We start from the raw sequence: 12,288 nt of genomic DNA on the forward strand, positions 1-12,288 counted from the left end.
AAAGTAGGTGTTGTTATCATAAAGTTAGAATATATTACTAAATATTATAAATAGCGAGTGTGGTATAATGATGGATCGGCATGTTCAATTATCCTAGGCAATTGTTAACAAGACCGGTAGTCGTCATTGCAATTTCATATGAGGGAGAGGCATAAGCTAACATACTTTCTCTTCTTGGATCATATGCACTTATGATTGGAACTCTAACAAGCATCCACAACTACTAAAGATCATTAAGGTAAAACTCAAGCACAGCATTAAAGCATCAAGTCCCCTTTATCCCATACGCAACAACCCCCTTACTCAGGTTTATGCTTCTATCACTCAAGCAACCCACTATAAGTGAATCATGAACGTATTGCAACACCCTACAGCGGGAGTCCCTCATGTTTGCACGACACGGAGGACACCATAGGACAGCACCAAAATAAAACATACAACTCATACCAATCTAGATCATCAATCAACCCAAAGACAAAGGATATCTACTCAAAACATCATCGGATGGCAACACATCATTGGATCATAATATGTGGCATAAAGCACCATGTTCAAATAGGGATTACAGTGGGGTGTGGGAGAGTGGACCGCGTAAAAGAGATGATGATGGTGATTTTGATGAAGACGATCACCGCGGCGATGATTCCCCTCCCGATGGCACTCCGGCTCCACCGAGAGAGAGGAGGAGAGGTCCTCCCCCTTGTGTTCCTCCTCCATGGCCTCCCCCTGGATGGGGAGAGGTTCTCTCTCTGGTCCTTGGCCTTCATGGCGATGATGTCCCCTCCGGGATCCTCCTCCATGGCCTCAGGTGATGATGACCCCCTTTGGCAGGGTGCCAGAGAGGGCTGATAACCCACAAGTATAGGGGATCGCAACAGCTTTCGGGGGTAGAGTATTCAGCCCAAATATTGATTCGACATAAGGGGAGCCAAAGAATATTCTCAAGTATTAGCAGTTGAGTTGTCAATTCAACCACACCTGGATAACTTAGTATCTGCAGCAAAGTATTTAGTACCAAAGTAGTATGATAGCAAAGGTAACAGTGATAAAACTAATGATAGCAGTTTTGTAGTGATTGTAACAGTATCAATGGGAAAGTAAATAAGCGAAGCACAATATGTGAAAAGCTCGTAGGCATTGGATCAGTGATGGATAATTATGTCGGATGCGATTCCTCAAGTAATAGCTATAACATAGGGTCACACAGAACTAGCTCCAGTTCATCAATGTAATGTAGGCATGTATTTTGAATATAGTCATACGTGCTTATGAAAAGAAATTGCATGACATCTTTTGTCCTACCCTCCTGTGGCAGTGGGGTCCTAGTGGAAACTAAGGGATTTTAAGGCCTCCTTTTAATAGAGTACCGGACCAAAGCATTAACACATAGTGAATACTTGAACACCTCAAACTACGGTCATCACTGAGAAGTAACCCGATTATTGTCACTTTGGGGTTGTCGGATCATAACACATAATAGGTAACTATAGACTTGCAAGATAGGATCAAGAACTCACATATATTCATGAAAACATAATAGGTTCAGATCTGAAATCATGGCACTCGGTCCCTAGTGACAAGAATTAAGCACAGCAAAGTCATAGCAACATCAATCTCAGAACATAGTGCATACTAGGGATCAAACCCTAAAAAAACTAACTTGATTACATGGTAAATCTCATCCAACCCATCACCGTCCAGCAAGCATACGATGGAATAACTCATGCATGGCGGTGAGCATCATGAAATTGGTGATGGAGGATGGTTGATGATGACGACAGCGACGAATCCCCCTCTCTGGAGCCCCGAACGGACTCCAGATCATCCCTCCCAAGAGAGATTAGGGATTGGTGGCGGCTCTGTATCATAAAACGCTATGAAACTTTCTCTCTGATTTTTTTCTCCATGAAACGTAAATATATAGAGTTGGAGTTGAGGTCGGTGGAGCATCAAGGGAACCACGAGACAGGGGGCGCGCCCAGGGGGAGGGGGCGCGCCCCCCACCCTCGTGGACAGGGTGTGGGCCCCCTGGCATTGATTCTTTCGCCAGTATTTTTTATATTTTCCAAAAGTTATCTCCGTGGATTTTCAGGTCATTCCGAGAACTTTTGTTTTCTACACAATGAACAACACCATGGCAGTTCTGCTGAAAACAGCGTCAGTCCGGGTTAGTTTCATTCAAATCATGCAAATTAGAGTCCAAAATAAGGGCAAAAGTGTTTGGAAAAGTAGATACGTTGGAGACGTATCAACTCCCCCAAGCTTAAACATTTGCTTGTCCCCAAGCTATTCAGTTGATAAACTAAAAGTGATAAAGAAAAACTTTTACAAACTATGTTTACTCTTGTTGTTGTAAATATGTAAAGCCATCATTCAAGGTTTCAGCAAAGATTATGAACTAACCATATTCACAATAACACTTAGGTCTCATATTTACTCATATCAATGGCATAATCAGCTAGCGAGCAATAATAATAAAACTCAGATGCCAACACTTTCTCAAAACAATCATGATATGATATGACAAAATGGTATCTCGCTAGCCCTTTCTGAGACCGCAAAACATAAATGCAGAGCACCTTTAAAGATTAAGGACTGACTAAACATTGTAATTCATGGTAAAAGATATCCAGTCAAGTCATACCCAATATAAACTAATAGTAATGCATGCAAATGACAGTTGTGCTCTCCAGTGGGTGCTTTTTAATAAGAGGGTGATGACTCAACATAAAAGTCAGTAGATAGGCCCTTCGCAGAGGGAAGCAGGGATTTGTAGAGGTGCCAGAGCTCGATTTTAAAATAGAGATTAATAACATTTTGGGCGGTATACTTTCACTGTCAACACAACAACTATGAGATGGTGATATCTTCCATGCTACATACATTATAGGCGGTTCCCAAACAGAATGGTAAAAGTTTATACTCCCCCACCACCAACAAGCATCAATCCATGGCTTGCTCAAAACAATGAGTGCCTCCAACTAGCAACAGCCCTGGGGGAGTTTTGTTTAATTATTTTGATTTGCTTTGATCTTTTTGGTCATGGGACTGGGCATCTCGGTTACCAACCATTTTCTCGTGAATGAGGAGTGGAGTCCACTCCTCTTGAGAATAACACGCCTAGCATGGAAGATACAGACAGCCCTAGTTGAAACATGAGCTGCTCGAGCATACAAAACAAAATTTCATTTGAAGGTTTATGGAGTTTGGATGCACAAGTGATACGTCTCCAACGTATCTACTTTTCCAAACACTTTTGCCCTTGTTTTGGACTCTAATTTGCATGATTTGAATGAAACTAACCCGGACTAACGTTGTTTTCAGCAGAACTGTCGTGGCGTTGTTTATTGTGCAGAAAACAAAAGTTCTCAGAATGACCTGAAAATCTACGGAGATAACTTTTGGAAAATATAAAAAATACTGGCAAAAGAATCAAGGCCAGGGGGCCCACACCCTGTCCACGAGGCTGGGGGCGCGCCCCCTCCCCCTGGGCGCGCCCTCCTGTCTCATGGGCCCCCTAATGCTCCACCGACCTCAACTCCAACTCTATATATTCCGTTTTGCGGAGAAAAAAATCAGAGAGAAAGTTTCATCGCGTTTTACGATACGGAGCCACCGCCAAGCCCTAATCTCTCTTGGGAGGGCTGATCTGGAGTCCGTTCGGGGCTCCGGAGAGGGGGATTCGTCGAAGTCGTCATCATCAACCATTCTCCATCACCAATTTCATGATGCTCACCATCGTGCGTGAGTAATTCCATCATAGGCTTGCTGGACGGTGATGGGTTGGATGAGATTTACCATGTAATCAAGTTAGTTTTGTTAGGGTTTGATCCCTAGTATCCACTATGTTCTGAGATCGATGTTGCTATGACTTTGCTATGCTTAATTCTTGTCACTAGGGCCCGAGTGCCATGATTTCAGATCTGAACCTATTATGTTTTCATGAATATATGTGAGTTCTTGATCCTATCTTGCAAGTCTATAGTCAGCTATTATGTGTTATGATCCGACAACCCTGAAGTAACAATAATCGGGATACTTCTCGGTGATGACCGTAGTTTTAGGAGTTCATGTATTCACTATGTGTAATGCTTTGGTCTGGTACTCTATTAAAAGGAGGCCTTAATATCCCTTAGTTTCCACTTGGACCCCGCTGCCATGGGAGGGTAGGACAAAAGATGTCATACAAGCTCTTTTCCATAAGCACATATGACTATATTTGGAATAAATGCCTACATTAAATTGATGAACTGGAGCTAGTTCTGTGTCACCCTATGTTATAGCTATTACATGAGGAATCGCATCCGACATAATTATCCATCACTGACCCAATGCCTATGAGCTTTTCACATATTGTGCTTTGCCTATTTACTTTTCCATTGCTACTGTTACAATCACTACAAAACTGCTATCTTTACTTTTGCCACTGTTACCGTTACTATCATACTACTTTGCTATTAAATACTTTGCTGCAGATACTAAATTATCTAGGTGTGGTTGAATTTACAACTCAACTGCTAATACTTAAGAATATTCTTTGGCTCCCCTTGTGTCGAATCAATAATTTGGTTTGAATACTCTACCCTCGAAAGCTGTTGCGATCCCCTATACTTGTGGGTTATCAAGACTAATTTCTGGCGCCATTGCCAGGGAGCATAGCTCTATTCTTTGATTCACTTGGGATATAGATCTTCTGATCACTATGAAGAACTTGAAAGACGCAAGAACTAAGATTTTTCCCTCAACTACGAGGGGAGGTAAGGAACTGCCATCTAGCTCTGCTCTAGATTCTCCTTCTGTTTTGAGTAAGCTTGCGACACCTAAACCTGCTACTGCTATGAATTCTGATATGTCGCATGTTATTGATGATGGCACTTCTGTTATGCATGATACTTATGATGAAACTACTTCTATGCTTGATACTACAGTGACATTATGTGAATATCTTGATGAACAACTTGCTAGATTTAGAGAGAATGAAATTATTGAAAACGAAATTATTGATGATAGTGATGATGAAGGTTCTTCCCCTAATTATGAATTGCCTGTTGTTCCTGAGGGTTATGTTATGGATGAAGAAGCTGCTAGAGCTATTTTTGCTTGCAGTGATAGATATGATCTTAAGAAGTTATTAGCTAAATTGAAGCAGCAATCTCTTAATGCTAGAATGAAACCTGACCCCGCTTTTGCTACTTCACCTATCTGTGTTACCGATAAGGATTATGAATTCCCTGTTGATCCTGAGATAATTACTTTGGTTGAATATGATCCTTTTTATGGCTATGAATCTGAAATTGTTGTGGCACATCTTACCAAGTTAAATGATATAGCCACCCTGTTTACTAATGATGAGAAGTCCCGTTATTATTATATCCTTAAGATATTTCCATTCTCATTAAAGGGTGATGCTCAAACTTGGTTTAAAACTCTTGATCCTGGTTGTGTGCGTAGTCCCCCGGATATGATTTATTACTTATCTGCTAAATATTTCCCTGCTCATAAGAAACAAGCTGCCTTGCGGGAAATATATAATTTTGTGCAAATAAAAGAAGAGATTCTTCCACAAGCTTGGGGGGCTTCTCCGATTACTTAATGCTTTGCGTGATCATCCTCTTAAGAAAAATGAAATACTTGATATCTTTTATAATGGACTAACCGATGCTTCTAAGGACTACTTGGATAGTTGTGTTGGCTGTGTTTCCAGGGAAAGAACAGTCGACCAAGCTGAATTACTATTGAATAATATGTTGACTAATGAAAATAATTGGACTCTTCCTGAGCCAATTCCTGAGGCAATTCCTGAGCCAATTGAACCAACTCCTGAGCCTATTCCTAAACCAACTCCGAAGAAGAGGGGAGTTCTATTTCTCAGTCCTGAATATATGCAAGAGGTAAAGAAATCAATGAAAGAAAAAGGTATTAAAACTGAAGATGTTAAGAATTTAGCTCCTATTGAAGAAATACACGGTCTTAATCTACCGCCTGTTGAAGAAACACAATGTCTTGATAACCCAACACAGGTAGTAAAGTTAAATTCTCTCTATAGATATGATAAAGTTGAAATCCCGTCTACTAAATTTTATAGCCCATGCTTAGATGAATTTGATGACTTTATGGCTAGACAAGAAAGTTTTATTGCTTATGTTGGTAGAGAATTAAAGAATAATGCTTTTGATATTGGACGCTTGAGTGATTATATGGCTAGAGTTAAAGGTGAACTTAAACTCATTAGCAAATATGCTTCTATGGTTACCATCAAGCTGAGCAAGTACTTAAAGCTCAAAGTGATTTGCTTGATGAATTAAATAATAAACATGACTTTACTGTTAGAGTGGCTACTAGAACTGGTAGAATGACTCAGGATCCTTTGTATCCTGAAGGCCACCCTAAGAGAATCGAGCAGGATTCCCAGAGAAATGATTTAGATGCACCTAGTTCTTCTAAAAAGAAGAAAAAGAAAAATGATAGGACTTTGCATGCTTCCAGTGAACCTGTTATAGACACAACTAAGAATCCCAATGATATTTCTATTTCTGATGCTAAAACACAATCAGGTGATGAACATGAACCTGGTGATAATGTTAATGATAACGTTCATGTTGATGCTCAACCTAGCAATAATAATGAAGTATAGATTGAACCTGCTGTTGATCTTGATAAGCCACAATCAAAGAATCAACGTTATGATAAAAGGATGATCCCAAAGGATGATGAGGATTTTGAGCGCTTTGCTGAAATGATTAGACCTGTCTTCTTACGTATGCGCTTAACTGATATGCTTAAAGTAAATCCTTATGCTAAATATATGAAGAATATCATTACAAATAAAAGAAAGATACCGGAAGCTAAAATTTCCACCATGCTTGCTAATTATACTTTTAAGGGTAGAATACTAAAGAAACTTAGAGATCCAGGGGTACCGACGATACCATGCTCCATTAAAAGAAACTATGTTAAAACTGCTTTATGTGATCTTGGAGCCGGTGTTAGTGTTATGCCTCTCTCTTTATATCATAGACTTGAATTGAATAAGTTGACACCTACTGAAATATCTTTGCAAATGGCTGATAAATCAACTGCTATACCCGTCGGTATTTGTGAGGATTTTCCTGTTGTGGTTGCAAATTTCACGATCTTAACGGACTTTGTTATTCTTGATATTCCTGAGGACGATAGTATGTCGATTATCCTTGGTAGACCCTTTTTGAATACTGCAGGGGCTATTATTGATTGCAACAAAGGCAATGTCACTTTTCATGTTAATGGTAATGAGCATATGGTACACTTTCCGAGGAAACAACCTCTAGTTCATAGCATCAATTCTATTGGAAAAGTTCCAACTATCATTATTGGAGGTTTCGAATTTCCTCTTCCTACTATCAAGAAATGATATTCTTATTGTTGGGGATGTTCATATCCCCGTTGAGGTAACCTAGTGTTATTCGAAATCTCCACGGTTCCATGTTATTCGGAATGAGTTTATTAACAAGACTTGATCAACCTTGTTAGTGGATTCCTTTTGATGATCATGAGATGGATGAAACTAGAAGGCACAACCTTTTGTACCCTCTTTTTACTTTCTGTTATTTAGAATAAATAAAGCAAAAGTGGTATTATCTGCCTGCTTTCTGAATTAAACTTGCAATAAAAAAATCCCGAAAATAAAAGTTCTCCAAATGCCCTGCAAATTTAGTATGATTTTTTATGGAGTATTTGAGGATTTTAGGCACTGAGAACACAGCAGGGGGGCAAGCACCTGGACACGAGGGTCCAGGGCATGCCCCCTGCCTCGTGGGCCCATGGTGGTCCCCCTCCACTTATTCCTGCACCCACACACTCCATCTTCCTCCCAAAAAATCCCCATCTAGCTCAAGCACGAGTTCTAGCTTATTTTGCTATGATTTTCGACCTCCTTGCTCAAAGCTTCATTCTCAAAACTGCTTTGGGAGATTGTTGCTTGGTATGTGACTCCTCCATTGGTCCAATTAGTTTTCGTTCTAGTGCTTTCATTGCAAATTTTTGCTGCATAGGTGACCCTGTTCTTGAGCTTGCATGTCAAATTTATGAGGTCCCAAGTAATTCTAATGCATGATATAGGCTCTAGGTACTTGTGGGAGTAGTAGCTACCAATCTTGTTTAGTTTGATTCACTTTTATTTTGAAGTTACTAAAAATTTCAGAATTTTTCAGAGGAAAGAAATATGTCCAGGAGAATGTACCAAGGTGGTTCCTCAACAAAGAGAGGACCTAGGCGTGCTATGCGCGAGCAAGACGATGAACCACCAAGGGAAGCCGAAGTGCGGGCTTGCGAGTGGCCATCAGAAGAGCTTATGGTCAATGCAGGCATTAAGGATGAATTTGATGCATATGTGCGCAATGCCGATCTTGAGGACTTCATACAAGATAAGTGTCCTCAGTACTACCAATTGACTGATTCATTCGTGAGAAGGTTTAAACTTTCATCTTCACATAATTCTCAGAATGTTCTGTTCGATATTTATGATGAATCTTATACCATGGACCTAGAAGATTTTACTACTTCTTGCAAACTTCCGTAGTGGGGCAATGTTCATGAACCCAACAAATCTGAATATAAAGATTTTCTAGCTAGTATCACTGTGCGAGAATCTAGGGATATAGCACAAGCTACCATAGGGAGCATTCACTTTCCTGCTATACATTATTTTTCATCCTTCATTGGTAGATGCATTAACGGTAAAGATGAACCATGTCACATGTGTGTCCCTGATCTTTGTGTCCTCAAGAGTGTTGTGTTAGGTAATAAAGATTACAACTTGGGGGCAATAGTTTCACGTAGGTTGCATAATAGTGGTATATCTGAAGATTTATTTGGAGGGATTTATGCGACACGTGTTGCTAATTATCTTGGTATATCTCCACGAGAGGGGGATATGGAGTGTCCTCCTGCTTATTTAGATTATGACGTGATGGTCAGACATCATTTTCTTTTGAGGAATGAACAATTCCTCCAGTATCAACTAATATTTGACAGACGTCGCGTTGTCCATGATACTCGCCCTACTCCTTCCCTGTTTAATTACCAGGCAAAACGAAGATATGTGTTACCAGGGAGGAGGCAGCCGAACACGAGAGGAGAGCGGAGGCAGCTCATCAACATGTCGCAGCTCAGGATGCATTGGCTGCAGCATCTCAGTACGACCCCAGTTATAACTTCGGATATCAGCCGGGCTATCCTTGGCATTAGACCAACTTAGGCCAAAAGCCTAAGCTTGGGGGAGTATGTATTTCTCACCGAATTTACATTCATGTTCACACACTATTCTAGTTGTCGGTGCTCATACTCTTTCATTGTACTATCCATGCTAGTTTAATTTATTTTTCTACTTTCTTCTTGTGTGTTTGTTAAACCTTAAGAAAAACCAAAAAAATAGTTAGTTTAATGTCCATGCTTGTAGAAGTAATTAAAATGAAAACACAAAAAGATTTCTCATTCTTCTTTTACTTGTTGGGAGCTTTCCCGTGTAAATAGTTTTATTTTCTTTTCTTTCTTTTGGGGGTCAAGAGTAGAAGACCATATTGAAAATGTTTAGTGGCTCTCATATGCATGATTGGTGATTTAACTTAGAGCCCATATTACCTTGTCTTCTCTCTTGAATTGAATGCTTGCAGATTCCAGCTTAGTCCAATGCACGTGCACCACTATTATTATGCACACCGTTCGGTCGTGCAAGTGAAAGGCAATAATGACGATATATGATGGACTAATTGAGATGAGAAAAGCTGGTATGAACTCGACCTCTCTTGTTTTTGTAAATATGATGAGTTCATCGTTCCTGATTCAGCCTATTATGAAGTAAACATATTTGCAATGACATTTAGAGATTATAGTTGCTTATGCCATGCATAATTAGCTATGAGTTTATAATGGTTAACCTTGCGTGCCAACATGCTATCAAAATGATTATGATGTGGTATGATGGGATGGTATCCTCCTTTGAATGAATTGAGGGACTCGACTTGGCACATGTTCACGCATGAAGTTGAAACAAATCAACATAGCCTTCATGATATTTATGTTCATGGTGGATTATATCCTACTCATGCTTGCACTTGGTGTAAATTAATTTTAATGCATGTTCATGACTGTTGTCGCTCTCCCAGTTGGTCGCTTCCCAGTCTTTTGCTAGCATGCACCTGTACTAAGCGGGAATACTGCTTGTGCATCCAAACTCCATAAACCCCAAAGTTATTCCATATGAGTCCACTATACCTTCCTATATGCGGTATTTACCTACCGTTCCAAGTAAATTTGTATGTGCCAAACTCCAAACCTTCAAATGAAATTCTGTTTTGTATGCTCGAGCAGCTCATGTTTCAACTAGGGTTGTCTATATCTTCCATGATATGTGGGTTATTCTCAAGAGGAGTGGACTCCGCTCCTCATTCAGGAGAAAATGGTTGGTAATAAGGATGCCCAGTCCCATGATCAAAAAGATCAAAGCAAATCAAAATAATTAAACAAAACTCCCACAGGGTTGTTGTTAGTTGGAGGCACTCGTTGTTTCGAGCAAGCCATGGATTGATGCTTGTTGGTGGTGGGGAAGTATAAACTTTCACCATTCTGTTCGGGAACCGCCTATAATGTATGTAGCATGGAAGATATCGCCATCTCATGGTTGTTGCATTGACAATGAAAGTATGCCGTTCAAAATGTTATTCATCTCCATTTTAAAATCGAGCTCGGTTACCTCTACAAATCCCTGCTTCCCTCTGCGAAGGGACCATCTATATACTTTTATGTTGAGTCATCGCCCTCTTATTGAAAAGCACCCGCTAGAGAGCACACTGTCATTTGCATGCATTACTATTAGTTTATATTGGGTATGACTTGACTGGATTTCTTTTACCATGAATTACAATGTTTAGTCAGTCCTTGATCTTTAAAGGTGCTCTGAATTTATGTTTTGTAGTCTCAGAAAGGGCTAGCAAGATACCATCTTGTTATATCATATTATGATTGTTTTGAGAAAGTGTTGTCATCCGAGTTTTATTATTATTGCTCGCTAGTTGATTATGCCACTGATATGAGTAAATATGAGACCTAAGTGTTATTGTGAATATGGTTAGTTCATAATCTTTGCTCAAAACTTGAATGCTTGCTTTACATATTTACAACAACAAGAGCAAAAAGAGTTTGTAAATGTTTTTCTTTATCACTTTCAGTTTATCAACTGAATTGCTTGAGGACAAGAAAAGGTTTAAGCTTGGGGGAGTTGATACGTCTCCAACGTATCTACTTTTCCAAATACTTTTGCCCTTGTTTTGGACTCTAATTTGCATGATTTGAATGAAACTAACCCGGACTGACACTGTTTTCAGCAGAACTGCCATGGTGTTGTTTATTGTGCAGAAAAAAAGTTCTCGGAATGACCTGAAAATCCACGGAGATAACTTTTGGAAAATATAAAAAATATTTGCGAAATAATCAAGGCTAGGGGGCCCACACCCTGTCCACGAGGGTGGGGGCGCACCCCCTCCCCCTGGGCGCGCCCCCTGTCTTGTGGGCCCCCTGATGCTCCACTGACCTCAACTCCAACTCTATATATTCCATTTCGTGGAGAGAAAAATCAGAGAGAAAGTTTCATCATGTTTTACGATATGGAGCCGCCGCCAAGCCCTAATATCTCTCCGGAGGGCTGATCTGGAGTCCGTTCGGGGCTCCAGAGAGGGGGATTTGTCGCTGAGGGAGTTCCGGACTAGGGGGTGTCCGGATAGCCGAACTATCATGATCGGCCGGACTCCAAGACTATGAAGATACAAGATTGAAGACTTCGTCACGTGTCCGGATGGGACTTTCCTTGGCGTGGAAGGCAAGCTTGGCGATATGGATATGTAGATCTCCTACCATTGTAACCGACTCTATGTAACCCTAGCCCTCTCCGGTGTCTATATAAACCGGATGGCTTTAGTCCATAGGACGAACAACAATCATACCATAGGCTAGCTTCTAGGGTTTAGCCTCCTTGATCTCGTGGTAGATCTACTCTTGTAACACACATCATCAATATTAATCAAGCAGGACGTAGGGTTTTACCTCCATCAAGAGGGCCCGAACCTGGGTAAAACATCGTGTCCCTTGTCTCTTGTTACCATCCGCCTAGACGCACAGTTCGGGACCCCCTACCCGAGATCCGCCGGTTTTGACACCGACATTGGTACTTTCATTGAGAGTTCCTCTGTGTCGTCACTGATAGGCTCGATGGCTTCCTCGACCATCATCAACGATGCAGTCTAGGGTGAGACCTTT

The sequence above is a fragment of the Triticum aestivum genome, chromosome 1B (assembly GCF_018294505.1).
Source record: "Triticum aestivum cultivar Chinese Spring chromosome 1B, IWGSC CS RefSeq v2.1, whole genome shotgun sequence".
NCBI lineage: Eukaryota > Viridiplantae > Streptophyta > Magnoliopsida > Poales > Poaceae > Triticum > Triticum aestivum.